Source organism: Gopherus flavomarginatus, chromosome 20, assembly GCF_025201925.1.
Source record: "Gopherus flavomarginatus isolate rGopFla2 chromosome 20, rGopFla2.mat.asm, whole genome shotgun sequence".
NCBI classification, from domain to species: Eukaryota; Metazoa; Chordata; order Testudines; family Testudinidae; genus Gopherus; species Gopherus flavomarginatus.
Window position 1 is genome coordinate 15,473,926 of NC_066636.1, and position 10,046 is coordinate 15,483,971.

Below are 10,046 nucleotides of genomic sequence, written 5' to 3' on the forward strand. Positions count from 1 at the left end.
CAGCCTGTCTGACTCATGAAGGACACTCCGTCCCTCCCCCCCCCCCCCACCCTCTGCTTGAATCAAAACCCATCAGAGAAAAGACTTGCAGAGAGCAGTGAAGGGCTTATGGAGACACACCTAGACCCCTCCTGACAAGGGTGACATGATTAAGGCAATTCCCCTAGCCTCATCTGCATCAAAGATGGGAAAGGGAGGCATCTCCATTAGCCTACAGAATGGAGAACAGAGATTCCAAGGCAAGAACCGCACTTTTGTCCGTTTATCCTTTTACGTAGGGATAAATGGACACAAGTCGGATATTGGGAATGACAATATACAGAAACCTGTAGGAGAACACTTCAACCTTCCTGGCCACACAATAGCAGATTTAAAGGTGGCCATCCTGCAGCAAAAAAATTTCAAGGACCAGACTTCAAAGAGAAACTGCTGAGTTCATTTGCAAATTTGACACCATCAGCTCAGGATTAAACAAAGACTGTGAATGGCTTGCCAACTACAGAACCAGTTTCTCCTCCCTTGGTTTTCACACCTCAACTGCTAGAACAGGGCCTCATCCTCCCTGATTGAACTAACCTCGTTATCTCCAGACTGATTCTGGCTTGCATATTTATACCTGCCTCTGGAAATTTCCATTACATGTGTCTGACAAAGTGGGTATTCACCTATGAAAGTTTATGCTTCAATATGTCTGTTAGTCTATAAGGTGCCACAGGACTCTTTGTTTCTTTTTACAGATCCAGACTATCACGGCTACCCCTCTGATACCCAAAATCCTGTGGGGTTTGCTCATCAAGTGGATTACTACCAGTACAATTGTAATGTGAAAGCGGGGACAGGGATGTGCTGAACCTGTGGCATATAAGGGTTGCAGCCCAGCCTATTGAGCGCATGGCAGGGCCGATGCAACCATTTAGGTGACCTAGGCAGTCGCCTAGGGCGCTAGGATTTGGGAGGCGCCATTTTCTTTGGCAGCAACCGCGGCGGCCGGATCTTCGGTCACCCTGGTCGCCGCCAGCATTTAGGCAGAGGGAGCTGGGGTAGGGGGGCGCGGGGACAGCCACCTGCAGCAAGTAAGGGGGGAGGCAGCATGCAGAGGAACTCCTCGCTCCAGCTCACCCGCCCCACCTCTTCCCCAAGCACGCCGTGGCTGCTTCACCTCTCCCGCCTCCTAGGCTTGCAGCACCAATCAGCTTAGGCGCCGCAAGCCTGGGAGGCAAGAGAAGTGAAGTAGCCATGGCGTGCTCGGGGTGCTCGTAGCAGGGGTGAGCTGGGGCGAGGGGGGTGCCTCAGGGCGGACGGTGGGAACTGCCGCGGGGGGGGGGGGGTGCCTCAGGGCTGGGGCTCGGGGGCGGGTGCAAGGTGGAAGTTTTGCCTAGGGTGCAAAACATCCTTGCACCGGCCCTGGCCCGGGGCATATAAGGGTGGAGGAGGGACAGCTTGAAAGTGCTGTTTAACCCAGTCCACTGAATCCAGGGTCATATAGGGGGTCAGCTGATATACCTGGTCTGCTCAGACTTGCTCTATTAATGTGTGTGTGTTCATCTGGTTCTGGGGCTGGAGGAACCCAGCCTGGGGAACCTAGGTCCTGCAGGAGAGCTCCATTGGGAGGGGACTTACTCATAGACTTTAAGGTCAGAAGGGACCATTATGATCTGTAGTCTGACCTCCTGTACAACGCAGGCCACAGAATCTCACCCACCCACTCCTGGAACAAACCCCTGACGTACGTCTGAGCTATTGAAGTCCTCAGCTTGTGGTTTAAAGACTTCAAGCTGCAGAGAATCCTCCAGCAAGTGACCCGTGCCCCATGCTGCAGAGGAAGGTGTAGAAGGGAGGAGCAGAGCTTTGTATGAGAACACAAGTGACACAAGCAGAACATTGATAGAATTATAGACACACACCCCTGGCAATAACCCTAATAAAGGAGCATACTCCAAAGTAACAGGCAAATCTAGTAACATCCTGGGTGCCCAGGAGCCCAGCCCAGAGGAGCAAGGTTGGGATCATGAAGGGTGAATTTCTCTGTCCCAGGGACTGTAGGTTTCCAATCACCCACACTCTCTGCAGTAGGTATGAGTCCTATTCCCCACGTGCACCCCATAGAAAGGGAGTGGGAGCTAGTGGTTAGAGCAGAGGACCGGGCACCAGAACTCTGGGGTTCTCTTCCTCTCACTGCCATTGATCTGCTTGGGTAAGTCACATCCTCTCTATGTGCCTCCATTTCCTCATGGGGTGCTGTGAGGCTTTACTAGGGTTAACAAAACGATTGGAAGCCTCTGGTTAGAGATTATGCGGAAGGGCCATGGGTCAGTATGGACTGGGAAACTGAGGTATGTGGTATCAGAGGGGTAGCCATGTTAGTCTGGATCTGTAAAAGCAGCAAAGAATCCTGTGGCACCTTATAGACTAACAGACGTTTTGGAGCATGAGCTTTCGTGGGTGAATACCTACTTCCTCAGATGCATGTAGTGGAAATTTCCAGGGGCAGGTATATATATGCTAGCAAGCAAGCTAGAGATAATGAGATAGTTCAATCAGGGAGGATGAGGCCCTGTTCTAGCAGCTGAGGTGTGAAAACCAAGAGAGGAGAAACTGGTTCTGTAGTTGGCAAGCCATTCACAGTCTTTGTTCAATCCTGAGCTGATGGTGTCAAATTTGCAAATGAACTGAAGCTCAGCAGTTTCTCTTTGAAGTCTGGTCCTGAAGTTTTTTTGCTGCAGGATGGCCACCTTAAGGTCTGCTATAGTGTGGCCAGGGAGGTTGAAGTGCTCTCCTACAGGTTTTTGTATATTGCCATTCCTAATGTCTGATTTGTGTCCATTTATCCTTTTCCGTAGAGACTGTCCAGTTTGGCCAATGTACATAGCAGAGGGGCATTGCTGGCATATGATGGCGTATATTACATTGGTGGATGTGCAGGTGAATGAACTGGTGATGATGTGGCTGATCTGGTTAGGTCCTGTGATGGTGTCGCTGGTGTAGATATGTGGGCAGAGTTGACATCGAGGTTTGTTGCATGGATTGGTTCCTGAGCTAGAGTTATTATGGTGCGGTGTGCAGTTACTGGTGAGAATATGTTTCAGGTTGGCAGCTTGCCTGTGGGCAAGGACTGGCCTGCCACCCAAGGCCTGTGAAAGTGTGGGATCATTGTCCAGGATGGGTTGTAGATCCTTGATGATGCGTTGGAGGGGTTTTAGGTTTTGAGGTATGTGGTCTGCTCAAAGTCACACAATGGCCAGGAATAGAACCCAGGGGTCCTGGCTCCCAGCCCCGTGCTCCAATCACTAAATGAAAGGCCCTGAGAAAAAGGGAGGCCATGACTCATTTTGGGTGAGAGGGGCAGGGGCGGCTCTAGGTATTTTGCTGCCCCAAGCACAGCAGGCAGGCTGCATTCAGCGGCTTGCCTGAGTGAGCTCCCTGGTCCCGCAGATTCGGCGGCACGCCTGTGGGAGGTCCGCCGAAGCCGTGGGACCAGCGGACCCTCCGCAGGCATGCCGCCAAAGTGCCCCCCGCAGCTTGCCGCCCCAGGCACGCGCTTGGTGTGCTGGTGCCTAGAGCCGCCCCTGGACAGAGGAGTGCTAATCCAAAGCAGAGTTTGGTGCTGGCTCAGAGAAGCGACAGGCCCACGTGATTCTGCTTTCCCCCTTGTCCTGTCTGGAGGATCTGCCCTGCTCTCAGGAGGAGCTAGGCACTGGTCCCCTTGGCACATGAGCTGCCCATGAGAGTATCTCACAGCACCTGTCTCCAGCAGCACAAGGTACTCAGCAGCTGTTTTCACTGACATGCTGATCCCTTTGGCTGGCAGTTCCTGAGGCTGGCACTGGGTTTGCAGAGCCAGGCTGGGTGACCCCTTCCCTTTGCATTTCATATGTGACACTTGGTGCCACCATGCCCAACTCTTTCCCCCAGGATACAGGCCCAGAGCTGGCTCCGGCTAGCCCACGACAGCCACAAAGCCACGCAAGGAAAGGATTAAAGGTGACCTGCCTTTTTTGCTTCTTCATAATGGATAAAGATCTGAACTGCTTGGCCACAGCTCAGATTAGCAACTCTTTGTAAATTTGCTTTCAAACTGACAGGGGGAGCTGGGAGCAGCACCCCCTGCTAGAAGGCCCAACACTGCCAGCAGCAATAATTCTAGTACTTCATCTAAGCCAGGCAGTGGCAAAGCAGAGCCTAGAACCCTGGAAGTGAGTTGCAAGCCCCCACTGCTTTAACCTGCTAGACCAGTGTCCAGAGGTAGTAGCAGCATCTTAACTACAAGTCCGTCCCATTAGACCTCCTCCCCTCACAGTACTGGGAACAGAACCGAGGAGTCACATGTGGCCCATTGAAGCAGGCTGAGGCAGGGCAGAGCAGAGCAGCACTTGGCTGGGATGGATGAGAAATGCAGACATCTTTCTAGGTGATTTCTGCTTCACCATCACCCTTCACCTTGCTTTTCCTGGCTCACTGGGGCTCTCTGATGGGGATGCTGGCTGGCACTATTGGTACTGCAGAGCGGTTTAACCAGTGCTGGGGCCTTGGCCTTCCTGCCAGACTTGCTTAGTGAAAAAGGTTAATTAGCATCAACAGATTCATTGCAAAACCTTATCCTGCTACAGGAATGGATGCCATCTCGGCTCCAGATCTCAGAAGGCTGGGGCTGCAGGAAGTGGATGCCGGTAGCCCTCTCCTCCTGGCGTCAAGCCTGAGTTCAGGTCCTAGGGGGCACTGTGCATATCCAGGTACCTTGGCTGCACCCTGTCTCAGATTACAAGGGGATGTTCAGGGATATCAGATTTAAAACCAACAAAGGGAAATACTACTTCACAATGCACAGTTACCCTTTGGAACTCTCTGCCACAAGTTATCACTGAGGCCAAGAGATTAGCACAGAATTCCAGAAAGGATTGGATGTTTTCGTAACTACTCCCTTGGAGGGGTCATCTTCCAGAACTGAACTTATGGCCTATGGATCTAAAAGTATGAGCCTCTATGGCTAAAGGACTAGCGTCATCAGCTTAAATGGAGCAGCAGCCTCAGTTTTTCACGTACAGCAGAGATTCATCCTTTTCGCTTCATATGAAAAATGCAGTGTATCTTTCCCAAGCTTACAGCACTTAAGTCTGTGGGTAAAGACTGAATTTCCTGGGACACTAACTAAATCTCTTACTCAGTTTATGAGCTAAATTTTATTAAAAATGTGACCTTCAAGAAAAAATGTCTGCAGAAGCTCACCTTATTGTATCTCTTTTATCAATCAAAGGCTGCTCTGTGTCCTTCACATTTTCACGTAGTCATAACTCATGGCAAACTAGCCACGAACGTACATTGGAGAGATTAGGTGGTAATTAAGCAAAGTTATTGATGATTTCCCCCCAACCCCATCTTTCTTATTATAGTCACAATTTTCCCTTACTCAGAAGAGCTGCTTTTTCCCCAAAAGACTTAATTACAACCTCATACGCCCAACTCACTGTACAGACAGTAACATTGAACATCTGCACATGTGGCTGAGGTTGTCATTGCTGCTTTGTTTTGTACCGTGGGGATTGCTGAGCAAAGAGTTGATTTTGGGGTTTGGTGGCTGATATGAAAATATAAAATAAAATAAATCATTTCTTTTGGTTTTGCTGACTGAAATAAAAAAATGAAAAATAAAAATATAAAAAATAAATTGTTTCAGGCTGAATAAAACATTTTGTTCAATTAACAACTTTTGGGAGGGGGTCGTTTAGTTTTCCAGTGCATTTTTAAACTTTTCTAAAAATTAATCAAGCTAAATTTTGGACTTTGGGGGAGGGAATTCATTTTTTAAATTAATTTATTATTTCCCCCCAAAATGATTTGCCTAAATCTGCAAAGTTTCAGTCACCCTGAGACTGCTTTTTTTGGCAAATGAACTATTTGTCTGAAAACTGTCAGCCGGCTCTAATTGCAAGGGAGCTGATTGTGACTTGGAGGGTGTTCCCTTATCTACAGGAGACAGAAGGAAGGCTCCAGTGGACGTGTGCAGACAGTTGCTGTCAGTGGAAATGTGCTGTGGGGGCACTAGGGCTTGGCTAACAGGTGACCCATCACTTGTCCTTAGGGTGTATGTTGAGGGGATCACACTTACCCAACCTGAACGTCTAAAACAAAGCTTTTGTACGTGGACTTGTCTAGATAGCAAGAACAGCCAGTGTTATAACAGTAATAATCACTGCTGGGATACAGCCCTCAGCCAACCTCGGACTATGGGATTTGGGCTAATCCGCCCTCTGGGTGGTTCACTCAATAACTGCCTGCTGTGGGGGTTCCTGCACCTCCCTCTCAAGCAGCTGATGCTGTCTACGGACCGGATCCTAAACCAGCGGTTCTCACAAGACATTTTTTGGTGGCCTCAGAGTACGGCCACCAACTTTTGATGGTGGTCACTCTGACAATTTTTCCTAAAATACTTAATTAACTTTAGGAAAAACAAATAAATATGCACTTATCCACATCCAAATCATTGTCATTTATTTATGTAAGGTTGTTTTGCAGACTCAATAATAAAAATAACATACAGTTGTCTCTATTTTTTACTGGAACTAAACAGAATAGAAATAAAATAAGGTGCTTTGCACATTCTTGTCTTTTTAGCTGTTGTTTCTTTTGCTTTTTTGGTTGCTTTCTTCTTTTTAGACTTGCGAGCTACAAAGGTCGCTACTATGAAAAGTGGTATTTGTATATATCACTTCACAACAGTACTTGCTAGCTAGCAAGGAGGCAGTGAAAAGTGATATTAAAAAACATACAAATATTGCTTTTCACAGCAGACTTACTCAGCCCCGGCAAGCACAGAGACAAATTAAGCCATGGATGGAGAGGTGGGTAGGGAGGCAGTGGGGGCCAGGAGCAATGGGGAGGGGGTTAAGCCCAGCTTGGGGATGGAGCCTGAACCCCTGCAGCCAGAGCCTGGCACCCACAACCCCAGGGCTGAAGCCGGAAGCCCAAGCCCCACCACCCCTGGGAAGGTGGAAAATTCACACCAGCTGTCTGTCCTCTGGCATTTGTGACTCCAGAGGAGGGCAGGGACCAATCCCTACTGGCAGCCCCAGGGGAGGAGCCACTGCTTCTGCCCTTCACCCCTGCCCCATTCCCTATCACTGCCCAGGGGACTGTGGCCACAAGAAAAGTCTCTGAACTCAATGGATCAATGCTCTGAGCCAGTCTGGCCACCCCCATCTCCCTATGAACCATCTTTCACTTGAGAAACCACAGTAACTTTCATCACCATGCCATTTTTGATAGGTGCCACATCCCCAACCCAAAAACATGGGCCAATTCGAAGTCCATGTAGGACCACAAGTCCTGTCTTCTCCCAACCCCTTTTGTCCAGTGAGAAGCTAGCATTGGCCCTTCCCCCTTCCCACAGTGAAGCAGCACCATTTGGCGGGTTGGGGTGCATGTGCTATTGACTGGCCATTTCTCTGAGAAGGCTGCATTAGTCTATGTGATGCTCTGTACCTCGTGGGAACACCCTGCACCCTGATGTTCATCCTTATAAAATGATCGTGTGGTATCCAATGCAAAGTTTGTCATGTTGGGTGTCTTCAGAAGGCTCATGATGCACTGAGCATGGTTGTTACAGTGATGTTATAGTAATTGTTACAGTGATGTTATAGTAAGGCTATGGGTTATAATTTCATGTATGTAATTATGAGCCTGAAAATGTAGCCTCATGGCTTAAAATAAGCCCAGGAAAAAACTCTCCAAGAACAGAGGGGCAATTTACACCTCATCAGGGCATGTATGGGACAAACTCAGCTCAGCCTCACAGGAACAAAGGATGCTGGCCTAGGCAGGAACAAAAGGATCTGTTGGCCTCTCAAATGAGTCACCCCACCTTCCTTTGGTCAGTTTGGGACTGCAATGAGGTAATTCTCACCTGACTCTGAAGGAGGCAGAGCCAAGAGACAAGAAAGAACATGACAAAAGGGAGAGATGTTTGCCGGGCTCTTCCTCTCTCTTCCATCTACATCTACAGACACCACCACAACAAAGCAATTGAAGTGCTGATCAAAGGGTAGAGCCTGGCTGAAGGGCAACCAGCCAGCCTGTGGTGAGAAGCATCTAAGTTTGTAAGGGCACTGAAAGTGTTAAGATCAACTTAGAATGCATTTTGCATTTATTTCATTTGACCAAATCTGACTTGTTATACTTGGACTTATAATCACTTAAAATTTATCTTCGTAGTTAATAAATTTTGTTTGTTTGTTTGTTTAGTCTACCTGAAGCAGTGTGTTTGGTTTGAAGGGGGTCAGAGACTCCCCTTGGGATAACAAGCCTGGTACATATCAATTTCTTTGTTAAACTGATGAACTCATATAAGTTTGCAGCATCCAGCAGGCATAACTGGACACTGCAAGACGGAGGTTCCTAGGGTTGTGTCTGGGACTGGAGATATTGGTTAGTGTCATTGGTTGCACAATCCAAGGAGCAGCTTACATGCCAGAGGCTGTGTGTGAACAGCCCAAGGGTGGGGGTTCTCACAGCAGAGCAGGGTGAGGCTGGCTCCCAGAGTCAAGGGTTGGAGTGACCTAGCAGATCACCAGTCTGGATAACACCAAAGAGGAATGTCACAGGGTGTGTGTGCTGTTGACTGGCCATTTTCATTTCCTTCTTGAGGAAGCTGGGTTAGTGTAAGTGTGATCCTCCTCGCTGTTAGCTCATATGAAAACACAGACCTGACACGAGGTGGACAGCACTGACCTCACATCTCCTGCAACTGCCCAAAGCTCCATGCAAAGTAAAAATTGGAAGAATTTGTGCATTTGCCTCCCCTTCTCAGAAAGCAGGTTGGGGAAATTAGTTAGGGAAGTGGATTGGACTGAAGAACTTGTGGATCTAAAGGTGGAGGAGGCCTGGAATTACTTCAAGTCAAAGTTGCAGAAACTATCAGAAGCCTGCATCCCAAGAAAGGGGGAAAAAATCATAGGCAGAAGTTGTAGACCAAGCTGGATGAGCAAGCATCTTAGAGAGGTGATTAAGAAAAAGCAGAAAACCTACAAGGAGTGGAAGATGGGAGGGATTAGCAAGGAAAGCTACTTTATTGAAGTCAGAACATGTAGGGGATAAAGTGAGTCAGGCCAAAAGCCATGCAGAGTTAGACCTTGCAAAGGAAATTAAAACCAATAGTAAAAGGTTCTATAGCCATATAAATAAGAAAAAGAAAAAAGTGGGACCACTAAACACTGAGGATGGAATGGAGATTAAGGATCATCTAGGCATGGCCCAACATCTAAACAAATACTTTGCCTCAGTCTTTAATGAGGCTAATGAGGATCTTGGGGATAATAGTAGGATGGCAAATGGGAATGAGGATATGGAGGTGGATATTACCACATCCGAGGTAGAAGCCAAACGTGAACAGCTTAATGGGACAAAATCAGAGGGCCCAGATAATCTTCATCCGAGAATATTAAAGGAACTGGCACAGAAATTGCAAGCCCACTAGCAAGAATTTTTAATGAATCAGTAAACTCAGGGTTTGTACCGTACAACTGGAGAATTGCTAACATAGTTCCTATTTTTAAGAAAGGGAAAAAACGTTATCCGAGTAATTATAGGCCTGTTAGTTTGACATCTGTAGTATGTAAGGTCTTGGAAAAAACTTTGAAGGAGAAAGTAGTTAAGGACATTGAGGTCAATGGTAACTGGGACAAAATACAACATGGTTTTACAAAAGGTAGATCGTGCCAAACCAACCTGATCTCCTTCTCTGAGAAGGTAACAGATTTTTTAGACAAATGAAACGCAGTGGATCTAATTTACCTCAATTTCAGTAAAGCATTTGATATGGTTCCACATGGGGAATTAGTTAAATTGGAAAAGTTGGGGATCAATATGAGAATTGAAAGGTGGATAAGGAACTGGTTAAAGGGGAGACTACAACGGGTCGTACTGAAAGGTGAACTGTCAAGCTGGAAGGAGGTTACTAGTGGAGTTCCTCAGGGATCGGTTTTGGGACCAATCTTATTTAATCTTTTCATTACTGACCTTGGTACAAAAAGTAGGAATGTGCTAATAAAGTTTGC